The 19,007-nt window shown below is 35.0% G+C and overlaps 1 protein-coding gene across 2 annotated transcripts in view; it reads right to left on the bottom strand.

The window, feature by feature from the left end:
• LOC141448456 (uncharacterized) overlaps positions 1 to 13,636 on the bottom strand; it is a 227,652-nt gene extending 214,016 nt beyond the window's left edge. For both annotated transcript variants that reach the window (XM_074116826.1, XM_074116825.1), the window contains exon 1: positions 13,311 to 13,636. The gene's annotated coding sequence lies outside the window, so the exon portion shown is untranslated. The remainder of the gene's footprint in view (positions 1 to 13,310) is intronic.
• Positions 13,637 to 19,007: the final 5,371 nt, after the last annotated feature.

The following is a 19,007-nucleotide window of genomic DNA, read 5'->3' as shown; positions in this document are numbered from 1 at the left end:
TCCTTCCATTCTACTTTATCTGCCAGTCTACACATGATAGCAGTAGGATATTGAATTATAATTGCCCATTCTCTGGGGTTTAGAAACTTTAATCCACATAAATCATTAACCAAGTGGATATTACATGAATTCTCCCTCCTATAGGTCCTCTTCTCCAGTGGGTTGAGTACCAAAAGAAGATTTATCCAGATATCTGTTTTTGTATAAGGGCCGTTATTGGCACTGTTTTTAGTGGTAGATTTTTAGGAGTGGTAATGAAATGTTTGTCCAGTGTGGATAACACACGGTAATCTAAACATTACAGTTCAATTTGTAAACTATAATAGTTTTACATTTATCGTAAACCCAACTTTCTGAATATATATGTATTTTAAATTATGGTACCTTTAGTTATACCATTAATTATGCTATATATCTCTAACTTCTCATTCAATATATTAGTAATGAAAAGTTCATGTGTCTGTGTGAATTACGCAGCAGTGTCATTAGAATGTGTCTGAACGGCAGTTAATGTGAACGCCACTGTCTGATGACTAGAAATTAGAGATAATACCTCGTTGAAGCACGATACGATCTATTTTGTACCATTGTCATCCTATGAGTAGGAGCGCGCGCTAAATAGCCCTTCTGAACGTATTCCTGCGGTGGTTTGATGAGTAACTATATAGAGGGAAAAGGCCAGAGAGGAGATGACTCGTTATACCTATAAAAACACTCACATACACAGATATTATATATTATGTATATCATACCTTCATGAAGTGATGGGAGATTCAAAATAGAGGTATACGCTGTTCTACGTTCGTTAGTACTAACTAGCTGGTTTTCTCAATGTAGGTCAAACTGGACAGACAATACTATTCATTCTATTTTCTGTTCCATGGATATGTAAATATTATACAATGTATTATTCCAGATTATTCAACAATTAAATAAATAAATACATTTTTTTAGCGACAGAAGATTTACTATACTCTATTTAAGAGTTGAATTTATAAAACGTAACATTTTAAAGAACTAATAACGGCGGTTAATCAGCAGCAACAATAAAAACAAACCCACAGTTAAAAAAAAAGGATGATTTTCGTGCGGATTTTTACATTTTCAGATATTACTGAAAGTATACGTAATACAGCTCTCCTGTGAACATCTTCACAAATAGGTCTGTGATTGTGAACTTGAGTTCAACTTTAGATTCCCATTGTTTCAGCAAACCATACGCGCATTGTGTTAGTTTTAGGGTTTTAATAAAGTGGGATATATCCGCCAGGATCCCCACAAACACAGAGACTAATTTCGGGAAAACCCCATTTTTCGCACTTAGTGTACCCAAAACGTGAATTTCTAGTGAAAAATTTTTCAAACAGAAAAAAAATAAGCACTATCGTTGTACTTCCCATTAGTACGAGTAAGAGAATGTAGAATGAGTTGTTTCCCTTGGGCGAAATACAAACGCAAATTTAATGTCACAGCACATTTAATGTTTATTTTTATTTTTCCATTTTTCACTTATTTTTTTGTTTATTTTTGCGGATAAAATGTTCCCATAAACTGTGCTTCCTCGCACACACGTACGCACGATTATTTTCAAAAAAACACTTTTTTTTGGAGTCAGCAGTCCTCAAAACGTGAACTTTTCGCGAGCTCTCCCAATCCAGTTCTTACTGGTCTTACCCGCGGCAAGAGGAAGCAGCACAATGACTAAGAGATGATTTTGTATTTTGGCCTGTGAATAAAAGATTGTTCAAAAATTTCAGTTCATCGGTTGAAGATTATTAGGAGGCCCAAAAATGAAGAGATAAAATAATGCCCCACTTTTGTTAATTTGGCTCCAATGTTGATCAAAGCGCCAGTTCCAAATAAAATTCACTGCTAACAAATCTCCCCCCTAATTCTACAATTTCGGCATTGTTTTAACAGTGTGTTCAACTTTTAAATTTATCCTCGTTCTGGGAAAATGTACAATGCAATCCCTAGATTATACACTTTTAACCTGGATAAAATTGTTTAGCACACAGAATGGGAATAAACTAGAAAGAGAATTGCTGGCAGTATTAAATTTAAATATCGCTCGGAATTTACATTTACACATCTACAAAGATTACGATTATATAATTATTAACCTAGGAGTATGCATGTTCCGCACTACCTCAATTTTAGTTTATTAGTTATTCAAAACTCTGATGAGAAAAACTTTTTCTCTCTGGTAATTCTTTCGACTATCCCGGTGTTCAGTCAATTCTTTGTTCCGTTTTGTCCGAAAAAAAAATCGAAAGTTATGAATTTTATTCCGTAAAAATTGTGATTGTACTGTAATATCATTTAACAAATCTGCTAAACCATTTGTTTCCATTGTGCAGTATATTGACTAACAGTGGGGCGATTGTAAACTGTTAGGGTGCTATGATAAAATTAAAAACTTTTTTACCGTGACGATTGCCGACAAAGTCCACAAGTCAGGACATAGACCTTCTATAGAGGGGCTAGAAGTGGACTAACCACTTCTCTTCATAAATCTTATCGTCAGCACGGGTGTCCCTACTTAACAATGTGAACAACTCTTAAACTTCTCTTCTCTTTGGGGCGAAGACTTCTCGTTGACTCTAAACCAACAGCGGCCGACTATTCTTTGGAGATGTGTTCTGATTTGTTGGGCCTCATAAGGTGTAAGGCCAGAACCATGCAAAGGGTCGGGATAAACCTGTCTGACGCGGTATACGCGCAATGCCTTCATAGAGACCTCCCACATCGTCCCAAAATTAGGTACTAAGTGTCTCTGTCTAGAAATTTTTCTCTGTTGAATACTCGTCACGGAAATGTTGGAGCAGCTTCTTGGGAAAGGTTTAAATAAATGCAATCAATTTTTTCAAAGAAAAACTGGAAAATGCGGAAAGAAAAATGGAGTTGAAAAGTCAACTCCAGCGTTATTTGCTTCTGGTTTGGAGGGTGTTCAACATTCCATATTTTATTCACAAATACACAAATTGCAGCTCGTGTCCCCAGCTTAGAGCAACATTTCTCTGCTTTCATTGCACGTAATAGCATGCAAATGCATGTTTCTTTAAGTAATTGGTTGTGCTATTGCACTGCATACTTGCATATTAAAATTTTCAACTTTTGTTAACCTTTTCCTAGAATTTATTTATAACATTTTTCAAATGTGAAATTTATTTGTGAATAAAGTCCGTTTACCCATCATTTTCTCTTCGTGTACTTTTAAAACTTTTAATTGAGCGGATTCCCTTCAAAATCTGAATCATATAAGACTTATTACATACAACGAGCTCAGATTGAAATAATGCATTATCATGTTCAGGTTGTCCTAAAAAAAATCTTAGAACTTATAACAATCACTAAACTTTTTAAAAGAATGGTTGTTATATTGACTTCCTTCTGGCCAGTGTTTTTTTTTTTTTTAAATTGTATTTCATAGACATAGTAAGTTTTCTTGGTCGGACTCCACCGGAAACATCCTACCTTTCGAGGATCTTTTTAATTACTTTTATTACAATTCTTCTAGAGCTCACAATAACCAATTTTCAAGTACACTGGGGCCGCTTTTTGATATTACTTCTGGTTGATTTTGATCAACTCCATTTCTTCGGAAAATATTCTCATAAAATCTAATCGTTAATTGTATTTTTTATTAAAAGTAAATCGTAAAAAGAGTTGATTTAAATTCTACTGCCTGAGGAGATAATAGTATTAAAGCAAGAATTGCTGCATCTATCTTTTTTGCGAAGACAGAAGTGGATGGTGGATTGTGCCAGTAGCCGAGATTTATTGTCCGCCTCCGAATGGCATATTAAATTAATAGCCAAGCAATTATCGTGCTGCCAAATATTTTTTTACCCGTAATCAGGGAAAATAGTGGGCATAGTGGGCACGACGACGAACTTAAAAAGGAAAGCAAAATATAAAAAAGTTGAATTTTTTTTTTTTTTTTGGACCACGGGATTACGATCAGCCAAGAGCACACACCCACATATTGTCAGTAAGTCGTTCTATGTTTTCCGGAGACAGGATTTGAGAGACAGTAGAAAGGGGTTCAGGAAGAAGGAAGCTATGTGTTCAGTGGTGTGAGGTAGTGGTTTGAGCTGAGGTGGAAGGGAATGCCTAGCATCCTCTTGTTGTCAGGATAATCCTATTATCAGCCACAGGGCAGAGTTGAAGCGGCGCGCACACCTTATCCCCTAAGACCAAGGTAAGCCTGAAGACAGAACCTTAAGAGGATTCTCTTCATGGACCTCTCGTCTCCTGCCTCTCCCTCACCCTATCTTCATTCTAATTATACTGGGTTTCTTCATCTTCAATTCATGCAAATTCCAAATTAGTGGTTGGCGATCCTGACAAGTAGTGCTGGAAAAGAAGAACCTCCCCAAACCAAAAGCCCTGTTTCTAAATAATGTGAATTCACCGCTTCCATAATCTATTTAAATTATCTTTTAATACTCTAATATGAGTTTAAGCTAAAATAAACAAATTTCAAGCAATTCAAAAGCTTAATAATTAATTTAATTTACATTCTCTTAGAGTAAATTGTGGAAAGCTCTTTTAAAATAAATAAGCAATTACAATTCTTCTGTCACAGCAGATTTGAACTGATTCTTTGTTGAATCATTGTTTTACTTAACGGGGGAGAAGATTCAATTAAAAAGGAATTCAGAAGATAAAAATGAGTTTATTCCATATGCCCTCTGTGTGCATCAGTTAACCCTTACGCAGCGAGTTTTAAAACCAAAACTGAAATAAATTACCAATAAAAATTAAGTTAGATTAAGTTAAAGTTTACGAAGTTTGGTGTTTATTTGTAAATTTCTTCTTTTTATTTCTGCAGGATTGAACAAACTGACCTTACTTACTTTTGCTGTCGTACATAACTGCAGATAAGATTAGACTATATCCTACGTCCTGGTAATGTGAAAGCAATAACTCTTTACTAAAGTTATTGTAATGTATTTGGGGGCGTAGCTGTCGGTTGAACTATAGAGTCATAAAAGATCCGAATCCTCTTTACACTTGGATAAATCAAAATGTTTTCCCAACATCTTTATACTTAAGAGAAACTAAACATGTGAAAAAACTATTGAAGTTGAAAAAAGTCTGGTGAGTATTCTCATCACAGTTTCTGGTTTTGGCTTCAACCAAATGTTGCGGAGAATTCAATTGCCAGCGATTAGCACACATACTATGGTAGAACCGTCAAAAAGCCCGCTTTACCTTTAACTATAACAATGAACTATTTTTACAAAGAGAAGAACAATAAACATTCGAGAGCTTCCTACTTTAGGGAAACCACTCAAAATAGGAGAAAAGCTTGGTTAAAAAAAAGAAAAAAAACCTTTCAAGTATTGCCGTTCAAACGTAGCTAAGTTTGTAGAAGCCGATCCCCTGCGGGCAACTTGGATCGATTATTGGTGACGAAATGATTGTATATTTCTGGAGCAACTCTTTCTTTTCCAATGTCATCAGTGAAAGCAGGTACGCGGAGAAAAATCTAGCATGCAACTCAATTTTCTCTCGCAGTTATTAACATAATATAATTTTCTTGAATCGGAGTTTGTTTTTTTGCGTTTATTTGTGCTACAATCAGCGCGTTGGCGCTATAAGTAACAGTGATAACAGTAACAAATGAAGCAAACGAGTTGGAGAAGTTACCCAATGGTAACACTCCAAAACATTAGGCTATTAGTCACTCTCTTCACTTGAGAGGAGATCACGAGGCCACTGTCTCGTAAGGCGTCTTGTCGGGTTCTAGAAGACAGATTTTGAGCTAGAGGATTTATATTGGATTGTAGGTTGAAGTGGAGTTTTCTGTATCTTGTTTTAGCAACTTCGGTGATAAAAGGAATGTTATGGTCAGTGTTTATAGTCTGGTTGAAGACATAAAATGGAGCGTGTGCAATAGTTCGAAGTATTTTAGATTGAAGAGATTGAATCCTTTGGAGATTGGAGCGTTTGGTTGAACCCCACAGCTCTATTCCCAATGTTTTAAAATACTAGTATAAATCAGTCTTTTGTTGTCTACAGAGAGTTTAGATCTACCTCTAATAAGAGCCTTTTAAGTTGTCGATAGCGTCTGTTTAGTTCTAGTGTGGGGATGCCAAGAAAGTCTGTGGTCTAAGTAAAGCCCAAGGTAGTGGGCGACGTCCACTAGTGGTAGAGGTATCAGGTTATAGAAGACTGGAGGAAGAGTAATGTGACCAAGAGTGAAGGTGATGTTTTGCGACTTAGTTTCATTAAGCTTAATAGCCCATCTCTTAGAACCACTGTACTAATGAGGAGAGATGTGACTGTAGATTACTGTGTGATAGCACAGGATCATGTTTAATGGACAGTAAGGCGGTGTCATCTGCGCATGTGAGAAGTGTGGTTTTAGAATCAGTTGTTATGTCGGAGTTTGTTACAAAAAAAAATATAGTTGACTTCAATATATGGATGTTCACTTATTTTTTTGTTATGAAATGGTATTGATTGAGTAAGCTGGACGTCACAGCTCCCTTAAAATCCCCCCCCCCCAAAAAAATCCATATTGCTGAAGTAAAGTTCCGATGCTCAACAGAGACTACATCCCAGTTCGAATGAAACACTTGCGATATTGCCTAAAAACATTTTAGACGTGTCAAACGCGTTCGGAATTAGTCGCATCAGTTTTAGACTGATATTCATTACACTAGGCATTTCGTGCCTATAAATGTTATTCAAGATCCTTGATCCTGCCATTATGAAATCCACTTAAATACAGTTTCCTAGGAAAACGTCTTAAATAATAGTACTAGACGTAAATGCAAGCAGTGGAAATAGATATTATAAATAGTGCCCGTTTTTATTTCTCTAGATTCTAGACTGTACGAGGGTCGTATGAAAAGTCCGTGCAAAAATAAAAACTACTTAATTTTTTGGGGTAAACCTTTTTTATTTTTCAACATAGTCTCCTTTTAGGCTTATACAGTTCGTCCAACGCTGCTCTAGTTTGTTGATCCCTTCCGAATAATAGGATTTGTCCAAGTCTGAAAAATAGCCATTCATTTCTGCAATCACCTCCTCATTTGAATAAAATCTTTTTCCCGCCAGCCATTTCTTCATATTGGGGAACAAATAGTAGTCCGAGGAAGCCAAGTCTGGAGAATAGGGGGGATGTGAAACGAGTTGGAACCCTATTTCCATTAATTTTGCGACCACAACTGCTGAGGTGTGAGCTGGTGCGTTGTCGTGATGGAAAAGGACTTTTTTGTGGGCCAATCGTGGGCGTTTTTCTTGCAGCTCGGTTTTCAAACGGTCCAATAACGATGAATAATATGCACCTGTAATAGTTTTACCCTTTTCCAGATAGTCGATGAGGATTATTCCTTGCGAATCCCAAAAGACAGTCGCCATAATCTTACCGGCTGAAGGAATGGTCTTCGCCTTTTTTTAGCGCAGATTCCCCCTTGGTAACCCATTGTTTAGATTGTTCTTTGGTCTCAGGAGTGTAGTGATGTATCCATGTTTCATCCACAGTGACGAAACGACGCTTAAAGTCATGCGGATTCTTCTGGAACAGCTGCAAACCGTCCTTGCAACACTTCACACGATTTCGTTTTTGGTCAAGCGTGAGAAAATCACTCGACTTCCTCGATTCAAACGAATGCCAAACACAAAGAAATAGACCGATCTGGCTGAAACTTGGTGTGTGTTCTTCCAATAGATGCTACTAACTAAACATAACCTCGATACGCGCCAGTGGTGCTATCTCTCTGACTTTGCACGGACTTTTCAAACGACCCTCGTATACCAGATATTTCAGTGTCACAATAGTAGCAACGGCTGTTTTACCTCTGCACATACCTTAAATAAGCAGGATTACTCCTATTAGATCATGCTTCTCTAATTGCAGAATGGTGTTTTAGCTGCAATGATATTTACGAGGGTCGTTTGAAAAGTCCGTGCAAAGTCAGAGAAATAGCACCACTGGCGCGTATCGAGGTTATGTTTAGTTAGTAGCATCTCTTGGAAGAACACACACCAAGTTTCAGCCAGATCGGTCTATTTCTTTGTGTTTGGCATTCGATTGAATCGAGGAAGTCGAGTGATTTTCAAAAAATGGACGAAAAAGAATTTCGTGTGTTGATTAAACACTACTTTATGAAAGGCAAAACGCCTCAGGAGACTAAAGAGAAGCTTGATAAACATTATGGTGACTCTGCACCTTCGATTAGAACAGTTTATAAGTGGTTTCAAAATTTTCGGAGTGGCCATATGGGCACAAGTGACGCTGAACGTTCTGGACGCCCTGTTGAGGTTACTACTCCAGAAATCATTGATAAAAACCATGATATGGTGATGGATGACAGAAGAGTGAAGGTGCGTGAGATTGCTAGTGCTGTGGGCATCTCGAATGAACGGGTACATAATATTTTGCATCAACATTTGGACATGACAAAGCTAAGTGTTGCAAGGACGGTTTGCAGCTGTTCCAGAAGAATCCGCAGGACTTTAAGCGTCGTTTCGTCACTGTGGATGAAATATGGATACATCACTACACTCCTGAGACCAAAGAACAATCTAAACAATGGGTTACCAAGGGGGAATCTGCGCCAAAAAAGGCGAAGACCGTTCCTTCGGCCGAAAAGATTATGGCGACTGTCTTTTGGGATTCGCAAGGAATAATCCTCATCGACTATCTGGAAAAGGGTAAAACTATTACAGGTGCATATTATTCATCGTTATTGGACCGTTTGAAAACCGAGCTGCAAGAAAAACGCCCACGATTGGCCCACAAAAAAGTCCTTTTCCATCACGACAACGCACCAGCTCACACCTCAGCAGTTGTGGTCGCAAAATTAATGGAAATAGGGTTCCAACTCGTTTCACATCCCCCCTATTCTCCAGACTTGGCTCCCTCGGACTACTATTTGTTCCCCAATATGAAGAAATGGCTGGCGGGAAAAAGATTTTATTCAAACGAGGAGGTGATTGCAGAAACGAATGGCTATTTTTCAGACTTGGACAAATCCTATTATTCGGAAGGGATCAACAAACTAGAGCAGCGCTGGACGAAGTGTATAAGCCTAAAAGGAGACTATGTTGAAAAATAAAAAAGGTTTACCCCAAAAAATTAAGTAGTTTTTATTTTTGCACGGACTTTTCAAACGACCCTCGTATAAATGATACTGTTTAAATTGACCATATTTGTTCACATATAGGTTGTCTTCTTTTAAAAAAAGAAAAGTGCCAGTCAGAAATCAAGCCATGCAGTTATATCTCTAGAATCATCTTCGTGTTAATATAATTCCCAGCCACGAGCGTATTACTATTCTACGAGTACTAGTAGTTTGTGGGACTGCTTACTGCCGTTTGTTGAATTGCACTTAGGGCCACAGGTGGGTCCAATGTTCTCCCGTGAGATTTACTTAGTCTGTATTATAGTCCTTCTTGCTATGCCGAAAAGCTCTCTGGTCTTGTTCAGATGTATTTTCCTTATTTCAAAGCTTGCATGAGAGCTATCTAAAATTGAAACTAGTTAAATAACTTTTTTATTTTAAATGAGTGAAACGTTAAACATTTAAAAGGAATTTATTGAGACTTATTAATAGAAGTATGATTTATTTTAATTCATTTCGAAATGAGAAATATTTTCTGAAATTAACCCTAAACAAAAGCCGCTCACTACTATCCTCTAAATTCAAACTAGAACATCTTTAATTCCTACTAACATTTTAAAATTTGTAAATCCTTACAGTTTCCTTCTCAAATAAAGAAGTTAGGGCTAACAACGCAAGTATTCGCTTAGCAAGTAAACAAAAACTCCTCGCTTATTTCTTACTAAGTATGAATTCTCTAGACCTAAATATTGTGAACTCTGTAAATCTGGCGAAGTTGATAATTTACAGCACTTCCGGATTACTTGCCCTGTTTATACCTCATTCAGGCACAAATATATCGCTACATATGTTATCTCGCTCAGAAATATCTTTGCTCTGATTTTCTCTTTTTTAATGGACTTTCAAACGTTGACGTTTACGTTGATTACCTAATTGTGGAAATTTAACACGATGGCAGTTTTTCCTATTATTAGAAGTGAGAGAGAGTGGAAACAAAACCTTTTTAAAAAATTGTAAAAAGACCTTAGGGAAATAATTCGTTATTAAGTAAGAAGAGTATTGGCCATTGATGTTGACTTGTTTGTAGCTTGGTGTTGTCTGTAAAGTCTTTCTAGTTCCAATCTCCCAAAGGGACTACTTGTTTAGACCTGGCCAACCTTAAGGAAGGTTTTTCCCATTGCCCTACTGTAGATAAGGCTTTCTCACTTGGATCCCTACACTACAATCTTATATCTCTTCTCTCACCTTCTGTTTCTGGGTTCTTGTTTCTTTATTTATCAGATCCTTTGTAGATCTCAATAATGTCCTTTTTAAAACAATCCCAACTCACCAGTTTACTTATCTAAGGATAGTTATCTTTCACATAGCTTTGGGAAAGTTATTTAATTAAATTTTAAAGAAATAATACTTTCTTTACTTTGAGTTTAGTTTACTACAGTAATTATAAATTAATTGGTAAAAGTTCTTCGAGCATTCAGTTGTCCTTCAAAAGTAGGGCCAAGAGATTCAACTATTCGAGTTACTTGAAAAAATTATTTAATCCATGTCCTCCAGAACTCCATGAACGAAAATAAAGCAAATAAATATCTTCGTTATACACAATTAATTTGGTATCAAAGTTTTGGTATTCAGAAACTAAGGGAAATTGAAGATACTAAGTTCTACCAATTGGTAGGAGAACTTCAGGAATTAGGTAGCAGCTGAAGCCATCAAACTGCAATTAGGCGAGAATTTCTTTCGAATTTTTTTTATCTCTTATCTATCAATCAAGAAGAATAGCGCTTATCTCGAGCATCTACAGATAAGATCTATTATTCAAGTAAAATTAGACAAAATTCTAGAAGAAATACGTGAATGCAAATTAACGAAAAAATATTAAAGTTAAACAAACATTACATAAGCTTACATTGAACCTTATTGTTTGGATTTAGGATTTCTCCATTTCTTATGGATAGAATTCACCCGCAAGGGGTGGCTGAGGTATGCAGTCACCTGGGGGAGTAACGCCCCCACGGGATACCACAGTTCAGTCACACCATGCCCAATCGCCAGAACAGAACACGGTCCTAAAAAAATTCAAATTCAATCTCAGAGGATAATTTTCTCTTTTTAGATGGTTTCAATTAAATATCTCGGCATTACTTTAAATTTTTGTTACACCAATTCAAAATTTGCTTAAACAAATTCTCTTTTTAAATGAAATCCTAGTCACGATTTTCAAGGAACATATGTACCGAGTAAATCGAGAAATGGGGTCTATGTTATTTTAATGCTTTAAGTGTACTAGCGTGAAATGAGTATCCAACAATCGATACCTGTTCATCAATTCGCTCACAAGTTTAGAATCTACCAAGAAAGGTGAAAAGAATAAAATATATACATATATAAAGAAGTCTAAAAATAATTTTTTAAAAAAATAAATGATTGTCTTAGAAGATAAAATCCGATGGCATCTCATCAACTGAGCACCAGACAGAAAGACAAGATTACAAAGAAAGAAGACAAAGTTCAAACTGATTTAACAAGAAAGAAAGCTCCCTTGATATCCAGAAAAAAGAAATAAAGATAAATTAAAGAAGATATTTCTTTACAAATAAAGCAGGATAAACTAACTTAATTGTAAGTAACAAGGGTAAAAACTTACTTCATTAGTATAGAACTAAAAGGAATGCTGATTGCCATTACTTAAAAGGAAAAAAGAAAGAAAATATAAGAAAACTAAATTACTTTCTTTTTAAATAAAGCAGTAATGATAGCGTCTATAGTTGGAGCTACAAATGAAGTAGGCAAGAATTTTTAACAATTTTGGTTGAAACCACACTCAGGTACGAAGAAAAGATCGACCCGTTTTGGTTAATTTAGATATTAGGTCTAATAACTTGTTACAAATTGTTTTCTATGCTCTTTTATCACTCCATTGGGAAGGATATCTCAATTTCATCAAACTCTGAGTTCAATTTCATTCTGTTCTCATGTTTGGGAAGGAAAAATTGAGACAAACTCTTAAAAGTTTAGTACATATGTTATATACTGTAAACATGATTTAAACTTTATCTAATTGTTTACAGTTTTACTTTGAATAATATGTACGTCATTTTTTAAAACAAAAACGTCCAATAAATAAACCTTAGGTACGTGTGGCTAAGGATGTTACTTCTCGGGGAGGAAAAACCAAGGCCTGTGAGCTTTACCCAAGAGCCGCTCTCCAGCATTAAGAGTCTGATTAAAAGGAGGGGTCTCGAGGGCGAGCTTTAGAGTGAGGGGAGCCACAATAGATCCAAAGGGGTCGCAGTGGCGTAGGCCTTGAGGCCGCCCTAGTCTAATCTAAACCTTAGGTTGGTGATATAACGGTGTAAACTCACAGTTTTCTAATATAGGCCATTTTTAAGGAAGAATAATTATTACCAATTTCAGAAATATCTTTATTTTATTTTTGCCGAGCTATGAGCATAGTGGCTAGGCCATCTTCATCAGAGCTTTTACTATTGACATTTACAATTACATTTTTAACATCTAAATTCACTTTTTACTTGTCTTCTGTACTGACTTCTGTGTTTTTGCTAATATCCGGAGACTGGAAAAAGTTCACAAAAGATCTCTTTCTCTAATTTTTGCCCGCCTATCTGCCTTATAATCCAATAAATTCCTCTTCTTTTTTTTGTTCGATCAGATTTTATCTAAATGGAAACGACTCTATCAGGAATCAGAATATCTCTACACTAAATTCCATAAAATCCAGCCTTCCTTATAACGTAGAACATGAAAAGGTGTGAAATGAAGGGTATTGTATTTATTTTATTAATAATTATTAGCGCTGAGTTTATGCGGGTTTAAATTAACTCAAAATGGTGGGCTTGATCCAACATCTAGGATCTTTACTACATGTCCTGGGTAAAACTAAGCACTCTTTGACGCTAAATTTCGTCGAAACACTCTGATAAGAGCAGTAATGCACCATCATTTTCAGAATCAATCTGACAATGCTTTCTAGTGATGTCTACCTTTGGAACAATTTATTCCAGAAATCAATATTCGTTGATTCCTATTTTAAATCAAAGGCTTATTTTGGAATCGATCACAGTAGCGATAATTACTGCAGCTTCGGCAGTCACTCAAAGCTAGCTAATTAGCAGAAATTCAGCTTTAATTAACAGATGTTATCCCAAACTCATGCTTTTAGTACATCATAGTTGGTGCTTAAATTTCAAATTATATTTGGCCACTTACCATCAGACGTGAATCTAATCAGCTTTCTTCTTGCTCTGTGAACAAATTAATTATTTAGTAATTAATTATTCCAAGTCATAGAAATAAATTATTGTTCTATTTTTTCTACTCTTATTTGGATAGCGTTCGTGTAGATTTCCTATTTTTACTACAGTTGTCTCTGGAAATGACACTTTTAAGGTCACTTAAGTCCAAAAAATGTGATTTTAACGAACCCACCATGTGCACCGATAAGCGTTTGAGGCTAATTCAAATAAATCCAAGCATTGCACAAGTATTGTGTTTTTTTTTTAATTTATTTGATTATTACATTGGCAAAATTTGTCCATAAGTAACCCAGCTGGTCTATTACACAGTACGGATTTATAGCACTTAATATTTTACAATAATGAAGTAAAAATGATAAATCCTTTTTAGATTTTTTTGGATATTTATCAAAGTCCACTTTGATTGAATATTCCATTCATTAAAAGTCTTTTAATGAAAGATTAATTATGAATAAAGCTGACAAAAGCAAAATGTTTAATAATTCATAAATTGACTTTTAATTAAAATTTTAATAAAACTGTTTAACTAAAATCATTTTACATCGTATATGATATTTATAATTAGCTGTTTATTAAAATGTTTTTGGAAAAAAAGTTTGGTGCACTGAAAAACGGAGTCCAGAAAAAACACTTAAATATTTTATTATGTGCATATAATGATCGTTTTTATGTATTATTGTTTATTTATTGCACTCTCCATTTTTGAAAAATCGTCAGCTTCTTTTCCCTCACTTTTTGGTATCAAGTAATTCTTTACTGCCTCATCGGAAAATGAATTGGCAGAAATGGTTCGATCTTCAATAAATAATCTAGAGAAATTAGTTGTATTTGTTTTAGAGATCAAAAGTTAATTCACATTTATCTCTAATGTGCTGCGTAAGACTATTTAACATACTTACTCTATGAGTCTAAATGATAATAGCTGAAATTATCAGCATTGCATTCATTAAACAAAACAATAAGCTGCGCTTATCGATTCACTTGATTAATATTTAGCCAAGTATTAATTACTACGCGTCAGTTATGCATTATCAATCATTTTAATTAACTTGTATAACATTTATAGAAATATATAGTATTTATTCGACCATTGATTCTAATTATTTATGCATTAATTAATGTTACGGAAAAGTAGAATTTCTAAATAGTTTATTCTGTGAAAATGTTTAATGGCGTGGAAAAGGAAGTCAAAGGCAAGTTGTAAATTATGGTAGTAGGCTTCGATTGTAATAAATTTTAAAGTCGATTGATTAAAGGCTTTTAATAACAAATTGTCAAGTTTAGAAAAAAAAAAAAAAAAAGCAAGCTCGGCTTTATATTGATGGAGCAAAAAGAGCAGCAAATACAAATATATATGGCGCTGAATTAAAACTGTATTTTAAAGGGACTAGATTTAAATACGCTACGTGAGAAAATTAAATGTTTTTTTTAAAATGAAGAATTACGTTTATTCACGTAATTTGGAAGTTATGCTTGATTTGCTTTAGGAGGGATTGAACTACTTGGTCAGGAATCTTGGCTACCCTAAGGAAACAAACACGACCAATATTTAAACTGAAAATCTACTGTTTTAGGTACGAGATGCAGATATCTGTGTTGTGTTGGTGTGAAATCTTATAAATCACACCTAAAATACCACGAGAGGACTGGAAGTCACATCTTTTAAGTTAAAAAAAAAATGGGCTTGTCTTTGTGGCCTAAAATCTCTACAAATCTCCCACCTATTCTGGATAAGTTGGCTTGAAGACCAAGGGTTGATCAATAAACGTGAATTTCTGCTACAGAAAGGAAGTCTACCGCATAGGAGGCCTGCTCCGTACTTACTAGCAACTTCTAGCTTGAACTGGACCTGAGTGAATGACCGTGAATAGAGGTTCGCCTTAGAAGATCTTCGGGAGGGGACCGCTCCACAGCATTCTCTGCAGCCGAACAACAGTCTAGATATAATTGAGTAACCAAACATCATGAAGAAATAAGCATTTATTTAGTTAAAGCAAAGCCAAAGTGAATCCTTTATGCCACATTTTGAAGAGCTACAACCGATTATAGTGCATTATCTTCCCAATGTGTAGCAACTTCATATAAATACAAAATAAAATTGGTTTGGACGGAAATCTGGACGAAAAACAGAATTAATTAAAAAAACGCCAGTAAATTGATAGCTTTTTTTTTATATTATTACTTTTATTAAAATTATTTTATTTTCAAACGGATGCGGAAGCTTTAAATTTCAATTGTATTATTCAACCAACAAAAAAAAAAATTAATTATTTTTTTAAATTAATTCCAGAGCGTTTCAAACTCACTTCCACCTTCAATCCATTTTCATTTTAAAGTAATTAAATACATTTTATTTAATGTAAATAAAATGTATTTCGCAACAATTTTATCACGCAAATATTATTCTCTTCCGTTAACAGATATTTTTTACAAAATTTTATATATGATCCTATTAATAGTATCTTAAGTGAAATGTAATTCCGTCACAAATGCATGAGATCTGTATGACTTCCGTTTCTGTCCAGTTTTTTTGGCGATTCTTTTAAAAATCAAAGTATCTTAGTATCCTTTACAACTTATTCATTTTATTCTCGTTTTTCTTTAAAACCACTATTTTATACTTTATATTATTTTTCCACGTGTTTATAACTTTAAAAACAAAATTATTTCTATTGTGGGAAAGAGTGCAATTTTGGAGCTCCATTAAACCCTCTCTCAAAAAATCCTAAAAGATACCTAATACTGATTAAATCGTAAAGTGCAGTGTTAATGACGAAAACTGTATTTAAAAAAATAGATTTACCAGTTTCCTGTTTCTCTTTCACTTCCCTGACTATATTACGAAGAGTTTTTGATACTTTTTTGTAATACATCATTTCCGTCATGAAGTGCTTGTCGAAGTTTAATCACTTCTAAACCAACTTTATATTATGTTTATTTCTTCTACTCTCTCTTTTTTTTCAACTTTTAGAAAAGTCCAATATAAAAAGTTGTTTTCATAAGTTCAGAAATCCCATTTTCATTTTAAGTTTCGCTTTTGAAAATATCATTAAACAGTGGAAAAGTATTGATATAAGTTTAACTTCCTTATTTATAAATAAAGCTCAAAAAGATGGACTTCTTTTGCAAAAAATAAAGTTGAAATAAATACAATATTTCTTAAATCTGATCTGTAATGTCCAATTTATAAAAATAAAAAATTGTCAAAGTTGGGTGTTTTTCAATGTTACGCTTTTTCGTGAACTTTTTAAAGATCAACCCTTATACAACTATCCTACAGGCGGTTTAAATAATTTTAACAAAGTCTCAAATAGGATACCTCTACTTCGTTTTCCGACATTCCCCTACATACTTTGTTTAGCACAGCTTATTTACCTTTTCTATTCAGTGCTAGAAACTTCTAATTTTCTCGTCAACTATATCCAGTTCTTACCATGACCTAGCTGGTTGCCAGCAAGGTTTATTATACAGAGAATCATCTCCGATAAAACTCCAAATCTTAAAACAAACTTTATGCCTTGTGAACATGATAAGAATATATTCATATGCTTAAATGATTGATTCTATCTACATCAAGACAATCAGCCAACAACAAGCGTCATTCCTTGAGAAATGAATTTAATAATTCACAAATGATGATGCCAATTACAAATTTGTGCTAGTTAGGTTACCATTGAACGGTATAATAGATTATTGTAACCACCACTCAGGTGTCTGTCTGTGGTTTCTATAGCCTGTCACATATAATATAATGTATGAAGTGGAAGGGGGATAGGTGAGAATGTTCTGTGATTGGCCAGCAATGTGAGGTTGAGATTTTGACACTGTCATAGGCCACTCTAATCACCTACAATCAATTCAGAATCAACTGTAATTGGTATAGTACAGTTGGTGTTACTGCAAGAGCGAGGCACGTGTTTCCGTATTTTCTATATATATATATATGTCAGTCCCCTCTCAATGTTGGACTCGCCAGCCGTACGCATAGAAAGCCAGCCGTCCTTGTATGAAAAGCCATTTCCTGTGTGCCACCACCACCGCATCTCCCGTCCATAAAATGAACCCCCCCCCTTTATTCCTCACCATTCTGTGGCCCGACAAATGGACTCGAATACGACCTTTCTATACCAATTTGATGTGTAAGTGTTGGCCGAAGCGTGCAATGTGATTGGTACGAAATAACTATACACAGGGAAAGGAGACGAAGTTAAAGCGCCGGCACTAGAAGTGGCGAGACCTCAATTTCTGTTCGCCGCCTCCTCCTCGCCGCCTCCTTCCTCACCACCTCCCTCTCCTTCCATTAACCATCAATCCATCCAGATTGTACCATAACGCCCTCTAATGGGCTTTTTTCTATCCTGATTTTTCTATTTTTTATTTATGTATTACAATTTTTTATTTTTCCATTTTTATATATCTTAAAATGAAAAATAATAATTTATATTTTATATGATACATGTACTGGTCAGTCCTATTTTCTCTTCGTGCCATTGGACGTGCAGATTTAAGGTTTCGAGTTTTCCCTCAAATATCCGCTTTGAAACCTCTAAGCCCAAAAAATGGCTTTTTCAAATTTCTCTCTTTCTTTCTCTGTGTGTGGAATGTTGAAGCAAAATTTAAAGAAAAATAAAATAAGTCGCAATAAGTTCAATTGCGATATTTTTAATCGATACCTCCACTGGACTTGGTAGTACACTATTAAAGTGTCAGTTTATACTGTAATGATTTTCAAAAGTGATGGCGTTATGCTTTCCTGTTAAGTTCATGATCTCATTTCCTGTGTAATGCCAATAAGCGATTAAAGCGTAATTAAAATCTTAAATTTTAAGAAAATTAGTAGAACGGAAGTGCCAGTTTATGGAATAAATTCTGAGATTTTTGGATTAGCGACTTTTCCGGATAAATTATTTTTCGTAAAAATAAAATGGTTTATTTTTTTAAAGTGAGCAATTGAGCTAAGTTTGATGGTGCACGCAATATTTTTTATTGTATTTATAATAATGCCAATCAATGTTTTATATCAAAATGTTAATCGATTAATCAAGCAAAATTTAATGCATTGTTTCCTGCATTACTTCTTTCCGCTTGTATATAATGTAGAAATATAAAACCAGTCTTTCAATTTTTTTGTGAATGATCAGCGGAATCTCAAAGTGAAACTTCAAAAACTTCCGTGCAAATGAATCGTAAAATTACAGATTCGATATTTTTATTTGGCAATCAGTTACCAACTAAGTCTGTCAGTCTAGTTCGCCGTGTAACTGTGAACTTTTGATTGTGATGACGAAATATAAATAAATTACACTTACAGTTACTGCATCTAACGTCTAGAAATATTAGTACAAAGGGGTCCAAACGGGGGTGCAATGCGTCTCTTAGAGCCTCTTCACCCCCAACTCCACTCTCACCTTCACGCGGTGGACCCTGTTAAGCTGAGCAAAGTCCTGCGAATCCTTTTCGGAGGTCTGGATCAGCGAACAAACGAGAGATGGAGGTCCTGGTCAATTTCTGCCAGAATGGTGTAAACTGGTAGCAGAGTTTACACCTAGAGATAGGCTGGCGGATGAACTCGACAGTGGCGTCAACGGCAGAAAGCAATTGCCAGAAAGCGAAAGCGTAGCAAGAACTGTACAGCCATGGTGAAGGCACC

This window comes from Rhodnius prolixus, unplaced genomic scaffold (genome assembly GCF_049639745.1).
Source record: "Rhodnius prolixus isolate KJV_2025 unplaced genomic scaffold, Rpr scaffold_37, whole genome shotgun sequence".
In the NCBI taxonomy this organism is placed as follows: Eukaryota; Metazoa; Arthropoda; class Insecta; order Hemiptera; family Reduviidae; genus Rhodnius; species Rhodnius prolixus.
This window is presented reverse-complemented; position numbering and strand designations above follow the sequence as displayed.